General features: G+C 39.5%; 1 protein-coding gene across 3 annotated transcripts in view; it reads right to left on the reverse strand.

Annotated features, from left to right (window-relative positions):
• Positions 1–7,440, reverse strand: part of CTNNA2 (catenin alpha 2) — a 1,154,891-nt gene extending 1,147,451 nt beyond the window's left edge. For all 3 annotated transcript variants that reach the window (XM_030921682.1, XM_030921679.1, XM_030921677.1), the window contains exon 1: positions 7,172–7,440. The gene's annotated coding sequence lies outside the window, so the exon portion shown is untranslated. The remainder of the gene's footprint in view (positions 1–7,171) is intronic.
• Between the last annotated feature and the right edge of the window lie 3,963 nt (positions 7,441–11,403).

The following is an 11,403-nucleotide window of genomic DNA, read 5'->3' on the forward strand; positions in this document are numbered from 1 at the left end:
ATATCAATTTCTAGAATAGGAAAAACGAATCTATAGAGATAGAAAGCAGATTCGTCAGAAGAGAAGTTTTTAGGGTAACAGATATATTCTGTATCTTGATCACACTGACAGTTACACAGGTGTGTTTGTCAATCAACCACAAAGTATTCACTTAAAATGGGTACACTTATTGTATAAAACATATGCCCAAAATTTTACTAAAAGAATTTTAATGGGAATTTGGAGCTGGATTGGTAGGAAGACTGGTGACCACCAGGTCCTCTGAAATAGAATTTAGGGGATAAGCAAGGCTTTGCTATGCCTGGGGCAGAAACATTAATCTTAAAGTATATATAATTTCTTAAATAAACATTACTTCATTCTAAATGCATAAATGCCATATAGTCTTTCACAAACATTGGCATGGCCAAAACAAGCCAATCACACACTGGGAGAGTCCCTAAATAGTGGCAGCAACTGATTTGTACCTTCAATTTAGGAAGAAATTTCAAAATGAAAGAGAGGGAAGGATGGAGAGATAAGAAAAGACAGGTTACTTAGTCCCTCAGTTTGCCCAGAGACCATGAAGCTAAATTTGCAATTTTATTGGGAAAGGGAAAGCATATGCCACTGAAGGTGAAGTTTTTTTTTTTTTTTTTTTTTTTCTTATGCAGCAGAAGTTTATGTTTCAAAAGAAAGAAAAAACAAATGGAACACAATGAAAATAAACCATTTTGCCTTGAAATTTTAAGGAAAATTGAGATATAGAATTATAGAATGTTATAGCTAGATGTAAGTCTAAGTCACTCAAAAGACAGATAAAATAAATAAGGGTTGGAGAGTTTGAGGCTTACTTAGTCACATAACAAATTAATTAGCTGGCTGAAAACCTGGACAGGAATCCAGTTGCCTTGGCTCAGTGTGCTTATAAAATCATAATCTCTAGCTCAATGCTCTGCACAGAGCAGGTATTTTCAAAAAAATACCTGTTGAATGAATTCATGCTAGGTAACATAATTAAAAAAATACATGAAAAGCATAAGTGCAGTAAAGAGATGAATTTAGATACAGATTTATTTTTCCCCAAGACTTTTTTTTTTTTTTGAGACGGAGTCTTGTTCTGTTGCCCAGGCTGAAGTACAGTGGCACCATTTCGGCTCACTGCAGCCTCTGCCTCCTGGGTTCGAGCGATTCTCCTGCCTCAGCCTCCCAAATAACTGAGATTACAGTCGCCTGTCACCATGCCCAGCTAATTTTTGTATTTTTAGTAGTGACAGGGTTTCATCATATTGGCCAGGCTGGTCTCAAACTCCTGGCCTCAGGTGATATGCCAGCCTCAGCCTCCCAAAGCGCTGGGATTACAGGTGTGAGCCACTGTGCCCGGGCTTCCTCAGGAAATTTGAGTCTTGTATACACTTCTTTATGCTACTTCTACACATTAGAAAAACGACAACAACAACATATTTTGTGAAATTACTCTGGAAATTATCAATGCCTGAAGAAACAGAATGAAGTGGTAAACTCTAAAGAATTGTAGGATACCCTTTCCTGGAAACAATTGAGTACAATTAATTAGCTATTTCTAAAGTAGTTAAAGGACACTGCTACTTCCTCACTGAGAGATAGACTGATGATATTTAGCAACTGCTTCAGGCCCTGTGAATTTAAGATAAACTGGGAAGACTGAATTTTCACCGAATGCTTACAAATAAAACATGGGAACATCAGATCCTCTGGAGATTTCTGGAGTCTGTGTGGTTTCTGGGTGAGATGTGGAAGAGCAACTGACATAGCTCCATCAAGAGTCCTTGGCTTTCCTTCCAAAACATCAAGGGGCCATAAAAAAAGATACTGGATTTACTGCAGATACACAACGAACAACATAAACTCAATTTGCACAATATGAACATCTCAGAAGCTTTCTATTAATTTTCTACTATGGCTCTGTGGCCCTTGAGACCATATACAACTCAAGGACTTTGTAATCTCTAGCCCTGTGGCATGTCCACTCATTTAATGTAGAAACACTGCAGCAAGTTAGGATCTTATTTAATGTACCTCCATCTCAATATGTCCCATAAATATATTACCTGCCTTCCCTCAAAACTGCCTAACAAACAAAATAGCCAGATGTCCACAAGTAGCAAGATATTGAAAAATCAACATATGATTTACATTAGTTTTTTTATTCATGCTCTAGTTTTAAAAACTGTTCATTGAAATTTACATATAAAATTTACTTTGAAACAACTAAAATATAGATTATAGTAGACGTCACAGCAAAAATATACAAAACCCCTAATTAAACAGGTAGTTATACATCCTTCAGCTCAAAAGAGAAAATGAAATTAATTCATTCTGTCTCATCCTTACTCCACCTCCCTGTTTGGTTACTACCCTCATGTATGGGGAACATACCTGTTTTTTTCACTCCTGTTAAAGCAAGTTTTCCTAATACCTGAAATGGAATAGTCTAATAGTTATGTACACAGATAAGGCCTATTAATAAAAAGGAAAAATAAAATAGTGTTCAGTAGTAAAGCCCTAGAAAATTAAGGTCTCTAAAGTTAGACTATCACTATGTTTTGTACAACGTGTTACAAGTAATAATTTCAAAGAGGTATATAATGCAAATTTATGGTTGAGTTAGAATTCAGCTCTGAGATAAAAATTCACTTGTAAGGAAAACAAAAATGTCAAAAGTAAAATGTGTCAAAAATCTCTGGTAGCATAATATAAAGCTAACTAGTAGTAATATATCCGAAAATGTTTTATTTACATCTGCTGAATTTTTAAAACATCAATTAAGAAAGATCTCAATATAGAAAATAAAACTACTATACTCTATGGTCTGTTAGTTTTTAGAAGTATATTTACATTAGCTTTTAGAAATATATTTGTGCTTATGACTAATATATCTTAAGATAATATTTAGGAGGACAATCTTGTATATTATTTGAACTACAAAACAGAAATATATGAGAAACATTTTACTATTTTGGAGAAAACAATGAAATTGTGTCTATTAAAATGAGTTAAACACGAGCATAATAAATACCGATACTTCAAACTTGTGGGTAAAATTTTCTGGAAATCCATTTTTGAATAAAATAATTCAATTCATATCCCTCATGCTGTTGGATAAAGATTTTATGGATAAATTTTTCAAAATAGTTTACGAACCTCAACTAAAAACAAAAGTGTGCCAACAGATGTAGCCAGTGAGCATCTGTCACTCCCCACAGAGCGTATATTTAACCTGCTCCATGCAAGTTCCCTGCTAGACTCTCTATCCTCATCACATATTAGTCTCACAGCCACAAAACTGAAAGAGCATCATCCATTTAGAATTTATTAATAATCTTGGACGCCTATGAAAAGGGGCTTTTGTAATTAGGAAAAGTCAACCATGAAGTGAAAAAAATAAAATAAAATAAGCCCCTGGAAATACAATTATCCTAACAAGTACTGGTTTCATATAGGTCAAAATAAAATAATTTTAGTTATTATACTACGAGATATAGTTCTGGAATATTCATGGGATAAGGAAACACAAGGGAGAGTTATAGTAACCATAATATTAAATCTTTATTGTTCAGCAACGGTCAAGTTTTTCCTCTGCCTTGAAGTTAAAAGAAAAGACCTAAGAATATTTTGGGTCCTCACTATGACACCGATCATGGATTCCATGTCTTGGGATGGGGCTTTAGGTGAGATAAAGAACTGAAACTACCTCCAGGGGTAGCTGAACCTTCTATGTGATGAAATGGATCCCACACTAGAAGTTGTCTTAACTCAGTGATAGTATAATTACTCTGACTGTATGCACTCTACCTTTCAATACCCTCACCTGCATGCCAAATCTTCCAGTAAATAGTTTCCCTAATGTAATTCAAACACACAATGCCTTTTCCTCCCTCTCTGCTTTTGTTCCAGCTGTGGTGCCCACCCTGCATGAAATCCTTCATAGGAGTCTCTGTCCAAGCTCCACTGCTACTACCGAATATAACATTTTCCCAGCTACACAGACACCCGTCTTCTTCACAATTCCTCTAGTACTTACTTGCGCTTCTGTCTTTTTAGTACATAATCATATATGGTCTTGGAATGTGTTTAAACTATTTCTCCTAATTATAATAATGATTACTTAATATATGTTTTGTTTGTATCAAGTACTGTGCTAAACACATTTAACCTTTAAAGCAAGTCCATGTATCAGTCCCCTACAATTTTGATTTTATAGATGAAAAAAAAGAGATTTAAATTGTACACAAGGACACGATACTCCTAAGAACTAGAGCCTGTACTGACATCTAAAGCTCTCTCCAAAGATCTTGTTCTTTGCCACTGTGAAATAGGACCTCATGCAAATGCCTGTTCTCCTCAACTAGACTGTAAGCTGAGGTCAAAGACAGTGTTTTTTACTTCTTTCTACTTCCTTGGAATACCTCACACCGCTCAGCCTAGGGTTAGGCAGGTATTAAGAGCTCTGAGGGAGGGAGACACAGAGAATATATCCAGAATACGTTTTACAGGGGTCCATAAGATGTTCTATTGGTTCTTTATTCTATCATGTATTTTTAAAAGTCCAGTCAACTAAAGGCAGAAGCCTCTAGAAATGAAATTCTTCAGAGGAAGTCAGTCTTTATCTGCAAACTGGATTACAGTCAAGGAGGCGAGCTGCTTTTCAAAGACACTAGTTGCTCTTCTAAAATGCACATTTTATTAATTGTACTCACGTCTCTTAAAATTTTGCTGTAAACAAAATGTTATTTTGCTTTCTAGTTCTTTAATAACTTGGCATGCTTTGTTTCCATTCAGTGGACTAATGTTTACAAAAGAGGCATATGAAAAGTACCTGTGTTTCTATACTAAGCACAGTATCAAAAACTGGGGCATACACCCACATCACTCTGCAGAAAAACTGCAACAGAGAAAGAGCAAAGCCCACAGAGGGGCTGCCACCTCCCCTCATTCACAACTCTGAAGCCCCACAAAGAATAGCAGAGATACTGGGAGGGGAAAAGTCTTTTGAAAGAAATTTGGACAAAACTAACTTATTATGCTCATATATAATTAACATGACAGTCTTTCACTTGTTTCATGGTATTCTAGGGAAAGGAACACCAACAAGGAAAACACTCCTATCTACAAGTTCACTATTAAGTAATGCAAGCATTCCAATACACACAGGGTTGACTGCAATCTGCATCAGGATGTTGGTAACACTGGTAATTCAACCAAGCTTTAGCTATATGGTTGAAGAGTCAGCCAAGCCATTAATGGAATTGCATTCCTACCACAGGGAGTTGAAGGAGTCCATCACTCCTAATATTACACACTTCCCCAGCACTGACTCAGGTGATTAACTATCAGCTCTTCATCAAATCAGCACTCAATCACTTAGGAAGGCAATTCTCTTCATCTCAACTCCTGCTTTACACTCCCATAAAATGCAAAACTGCATATTGCACTATTGTCATATAATAATTTAAATGAAAAGAAAAAAATCAATAATGTGTTCCACAGCATAGTGTCTTACTGGCAACTTCAATTAATCCACCATTAATTTGGGTCCCTCACACATACTCTTTAAACACAAAACACAGCCATTCTAAAGATATTAAGGTGTTTTGGTCTGTCGTTTTAGGAGAATATAAATAGGACAAAATATAGGCTTCAAAATATCCATTTCTGATTTATACTTACACTGTTGGACCCTTCTGAGATGATAAATACACTAAACATTCTGAGGCATGGCTGTCCCGCCATGTATAAATAAACTTTACAGCAGCAATGCTAACAGAAAGAATTGCCAAATTGCCAATAATATGTATAATATAAGGGGTTAGAATGCAAGCTAAAGAGTGCAAGGTAAATTATAGCATTCTGTGAAAATAAGTGATGTAAAACCAACAGCAATTTTAAATTATTAACAATGGTTCTGAAGCTAATTTAACTTTTCCATTGGTGTAAGCCACAAACAGAATCACACAGTATGTTTCTCTTCAAACATCTTGAGGGTTCCTATGAGGTGGGTGAAAATGGGTAAGGGTGTCTCTTAAAGGCTATAATGCAGCTAATGCCATCTAAATGGTATATTTACAAGTCTGTGGAGTATAACCTCATTTCTCCAAAACTGTCTAACCATTATCCTACTTGAGAAGTTAACCCATGATGAACAAAAGTACATCTCTTCCACCCTTCTGCTCCCTATTTTCCCAAACCTCTCTATCTTGGTATTTTGCATGCTGAGCAAAACATTCCATAAATAATGCTGTGGTGCACAGGCATTAAAGTTTAGAGAGTTTCTGCCTTTGAAGTAGGTAGTGACAGGACCAAGGACACACGGGTTCAATTCCAAGCCAAATATGAGGCGGGTGGTTTGAAAATGACAATCCAAAGAGGCCTAGGGGAAAAGAACAGAAGCTTACACTGCCACCTCCCTTCCTCTCCCCTCCCCTTTTTCTCTCTTGTTCCTTTCCTCTCTTCTCCTCTTTCGTTGTGGTTTCTCACGGAGACAATCAAAGCAGGGAAAGCTGGATTTTAAATTGGTGAGACACACACTGGGAATATGTAATTCCCAGAAGAAGAAAAGAAACTGCTGAAGAGGGGTATGGGGGCTGTTGGCAACATGTCCAAGTGACAACCCTCCCCACCCCCACCCTAATACAGCACAAATCCATAGACTCTTCCTCGATCCTCTTCTCCCTCCAGTTCCCAGTACTCTACCCAACTTGACCCTTCATCCTAAAAATTCAGGAACCTGCAGGGCATCCGCTGTTTCAGAGTGTGTCTCTCAGTATATGTACCCAATTTTCTGGAACCCCTGAATCCGGACAGTTGTAGCAGGGAAGGGATGTTCCCACCCTCCCACCGGGGAAGAGGTAAGAAAGGGGGAAAAAGAGATGGAGACAAGAGGAAAGGGATGCAGAGCTGTGCTCTAGCGCGAGTGGCTGCAAGGAAGACGGGGAAGAAAGAAAGGGTGGGAAGGAAGTGGGGCTGGGAGAGAGGAAGAAAGGGATGAAAGAAAGGCTGGAAGGGAGAAAGGAGGGGAGAGGAGAGAGGGATGTTGGGAAGGATGAGGGAGGGAGGGTTGGGGAGCCGGGAGGGGGGAGGATGGAGAGGATGGGAGGGAGGTAGGGAGGGAGGGAGGCAGGCAAGGATGGAGGATGCTCTGCCCGGGACTCACCTCTGTGGGTCGGTGGGAGTTTCTCGCCTCCTCCTCTTTCTCGCCCGTTCCCAGCAGCTGGAGTGGTAATCACAGAAGGGACTGGAGAGGCGGCGGCAGGGACAAGGGCAGCAGCTGCTGCAGCCGCCTCTGGCCGAGGTGCGGTGCCGCCTGCTCTGCCCGCCCGCCCGGGTCTCCGCCTCACTCGGGGCTGGAAGCGAAGCCGCTCCCCCCTCCCCCCCGCCCGCCCCGCGTCCTGCCCAAGCGCGAGCGGCAGCGGCCCGGATCGCCGCTAGGGGAGGTAGCCAGTGCGCATGCGCGGCCGCTGCTCGCTCGCGCGCCCCCGCGGTCACCGTGGTTCCGCGGCGCCTGGAAAGGCACCCGGCATCGAGGGAGGGGGGGTAGGGGGGCCGCGGGCGCGCGCGGCCTGGGGAGCGCCCGAAAGGGCGGGGCGGTGTGGGGCGGAGCTCTGGAGGCGCGGCCGGCTCGGCGCCGCAGGTGGGGGGAGGGGACAGCGGCGAAGGGGCAACGCCGTAGGGCGCAAGTGCAGTGTCCATGACAACCGCGTTACCTTGCGGGCGGGGACCTGGAGCTGAATCGCCCGAGCCTCGCGGCCGGGGGAGAGGGACCGGGTGCGGGAGCGGGCAGGATAGGGGCAGGGGGGATAGGGGTGTCGCAGAGTAGGAAAGGAGGGCCAGCCCAGCAGGGGTCCGACACGTGGCAGGAGGAGGGCAGGGCCAGAGTGCGGCAAAGGTAGTGACTGCCGCGGAAGGGAGGTTTGTTGGGATCTGGAGTCCCAAGGGGAGAGGGAGGGAGATTTGGACTTTGAAAGAACCTAGAAGAGGATGGAATTGTTAAAACAAATGGAATATTTGCTCATTTAACAAGCCTTTGTTGAATATTTTCTCCCTGGAAGGCATTGTGATTCTTTTCTTGATTCAATGGATATTTCTGAGCCCCTAGTTTGTACCAGACACTGTACTTACGCATTTTGAGATATCCAAAAATGTTCGTCCTCTCAGAGGTTATACTCTAGTTGGGGAACTTACATAGCTAAGGCAGGGAGTGTTTGCGCCGCCAGCCATCCGCAGCTAGGACTTGATGTTGCTGGAATGTAACTGTTACAGAGGTGCTAACAGTGAAAAAGGTACACAGCTACATCAAATGAGAAACATAAGTTACAGTCATCTTTGTTCTGCCACTGTGCCAAGTGACAATTTTGCTTTGTTTTAAATCAAGAGAGAAAAACAAAATCTATAGGAAGTTTTGTATGACACAACAGAGGCTACGTTCACAACACGCTGTTTGGTATCCTGGATCACTAGCATCAGTGCATGTGTTCATGCCGACATTTGGATGGCTTTATGTCACTTAGTGCACGCATTTTTTAAATTCTCCTTCATCAATGGCTAAGCCATTGATATTTTTGCATCCCTCCTTTTGTTCCCAAGTTCGCGTCTGCAATTGTTTGAAAATTACATAAAACCTTAGTATTTTTAATTCTCTCCGGGGAAAGACTGGAGAGGGATACCTCTGTCCATGCCTCTATCTTTCTCTTCCAATATCTTTTTGGTTTTCTTTTTTCTTGTCCCCACCACTTTACCAGTTTTACCAGTCACCGGATATTGGCTTAAGAAGAACCTTAGCACGCAGTCATGTTTCAGGACCACGGACAGTGACACCGCCTGCTCTTACCACCAAGCGTTTTTCTTAGACTGCCTATAGAAACAGGAGAAACACGCTAAAGAAGGCACACGTTGTGCTTCATGAAGTAAGTGCCGAGCGCCAAATGATTTGTGCCAAAATAGTGGAGAATGAAAAGTGCATACTATTGACTGGAGTATGTAGGAAGGAGGTAGGCCTTCAGCTGAAGTTTGAAGAACGAATAAGGTTTAGAAGAGGCATCACAAGTCCCTGATGTGGTAAGACATGGATAGGTTAGCCAGCGAGGTGCTTAAACAAAAAGAGATACTGCATACAGTATCATTCCGGAGGCAGAAAACACCTATGAATTTGAATGGTCCAAGAATCTGGAAAGAGTAAAGTTGTCCTAGTCAAAATGAGGTAGAGCATGCACGCAAGAATTGACTTTTTTTTTTTTTTTAATGATTATTGTGATTTTTTTCATACACTGGTCAGGCCTGACGGAATAAACTAAAAACTACAGGCCAAAGAGTGACCAGAAAAAATCATCTCTTTAAGTTCCGAGGATTCAGGTATAGTTTTTTGTATTGTTGTAATTAGGCTTACATTTATAATTTTTTGTTTTAATTGCAATTAAATAATGTAGACCAAAAAAGAAAAAAATGTAAACCAAATGCTGTCTTGTCAAAATGGGATTTGCCTTGTTTGTTATTTTGTAGTGACTTTCAAAACTGTAAAATATTATTGAGAGACATTTAAAAGTCTTTTGTAAAATATTTGTAAGGTTTTAGTCCATCCAATTGCTTTAAACTAGAGTTAATAAAAAAAAAACAGCATAAAAGCCATCTTTGGTTTCTCAGACCCTTGGTCTCCCTCAATTCTTCGAAATACATCAAATTGTGGTCTGTCAATCAGATAGTGATAAGAAATTACTCAGGCAATGCATTTCAGTCACCAACAGGCAAATGGCAGCTGAGATTTTTGTTCCCTGCTGCCAAAGAATTTACTAACATTCTTTTATGTTTTAATAAAGGGGAACCCTCAACCCTGTCTACCCTATGGAAAATCCAAAATGAATATTATTATAGCCGTACTTATTTCCCTCTGATAATAGTCTAAATATGCTTTAAAAATAATGGTTATTACTGGATGCTAAAATGCTATCATTTTGTTTGTCCCCATTCTAAACTAAGGGGATTTTTTTAAATGCTTATTTCTTTTGTTTTGAGTCTGCTTGTGAATCTGATTGTTTTTGATTTTCTTGATTCAAGTGTTGTCCTTCATTTCAGTGACATAAACATATACAGCCCTCAGAAAAACAAGAAATTTTCTTCTTTCCCTCACTCATATTAAAAATTTATGCAAACATAAATAACAAACAAAAAGACCATGGTTAAAGGTATGGCATTGTGTTCAAATGGAGAAAATGCTATATGTAATTATAATACAATTTAATGTGCAATCAAATGACATCTAGATTTTTAGGATACTCCAAACCAATACTGGTATCTTAAGGAAAATTATCTGTAGTGCTTATACATTTAAATATCAGGTCTTACACACTAGGACCCTAATTCAGTCTGTTAGCTCCAGAAATTTCACTATCAAGCCCTCCTGAGCAATTTCATTGTTTTAGTAGACTTTATTTTTTTAAAGCAGTTTTAGGTTCACAGAAAAATTGAGAAGTACAGAGAGTTTTCCTATACCTCCAGCCCCCACAAGGGCACGACCTCCCTGTGATCAACCCCTGGACCACAGTAGCATGTTTGTAACAACTGATGAACCTATATTGACACATCATTATCACCAAACTCCATAGTTTACATCAGAGTTCACTCTCGGTTTCATACATTTGGGGGTTTTGAAAGAAGTATAATGACATGTATCCACCACTATGGTATCATACTAGTTTTACTCACTAAAAATACTCTGTGTTCTGTCTATTCTACTCTTTCTTGCTCCTAACCCCTGGAAACCATTGGTATTTTTCCTGTCTCCATGGTTTTGCCTTCTCCAGAAGGTCATATAGTTGGAGTTGTACAATATGTAGCCTTTTCAGATTGGCTTCTTTCACTTAGTAATATGTATGTAAGATTCCACCATGTATTTTCATGGCTTGACAGCTCTATTTTTAGCACTGAATAATATTCAGTTGTCTCTATATACCACAATGTATCCACTCACCTACTCATTTTCATTTGTTCAAACATATTTATCATTTGTATCCCTAGGTAATTGTTTATATATATACTGTAATGGTGAATATATGTATATGTTTTCAAGTAAACAGAATGAGTGTTTTAGGATCCATGTGTGTAATTGTGTTTTATTTTGCTTGTTGAAACATTTTAACTGTAATCTTATATAGATAGAATGTACCATATTCTAGTTTGTGACATTGGACAAGTTTTTTAATGTCTGTGATACTCAGTTTGCCAATCTGCAAAATGGAGGAAATTTTTATCTATCTTTATGACTTTCTTGTGAGAACTTAATGAAATAATACTTGACATGTTTTAGCACACTGTTGTCCATAGAGCTGTATACTTGCTTTAATTAATACTTCTAATATCAATGAGTAAGTTAATCAAGCATTAAAATAATATTAT

This window comes from Rhinopithecus roxellana, chromosome 17 (genome assembly GCF_007565055.1).
Source record: "Rhinopithecus roxellana isolate Shanxi Qingling chromosome 17, ASM756505v1, whole genome shotgun sequence".
Taxonomy (NCBI): Eukaryota; Metazoa; Chordata; class Mammalia; order Primates; family Cercopithecidae; genus Rhinopithecus; species Rhinopithecus roxellana.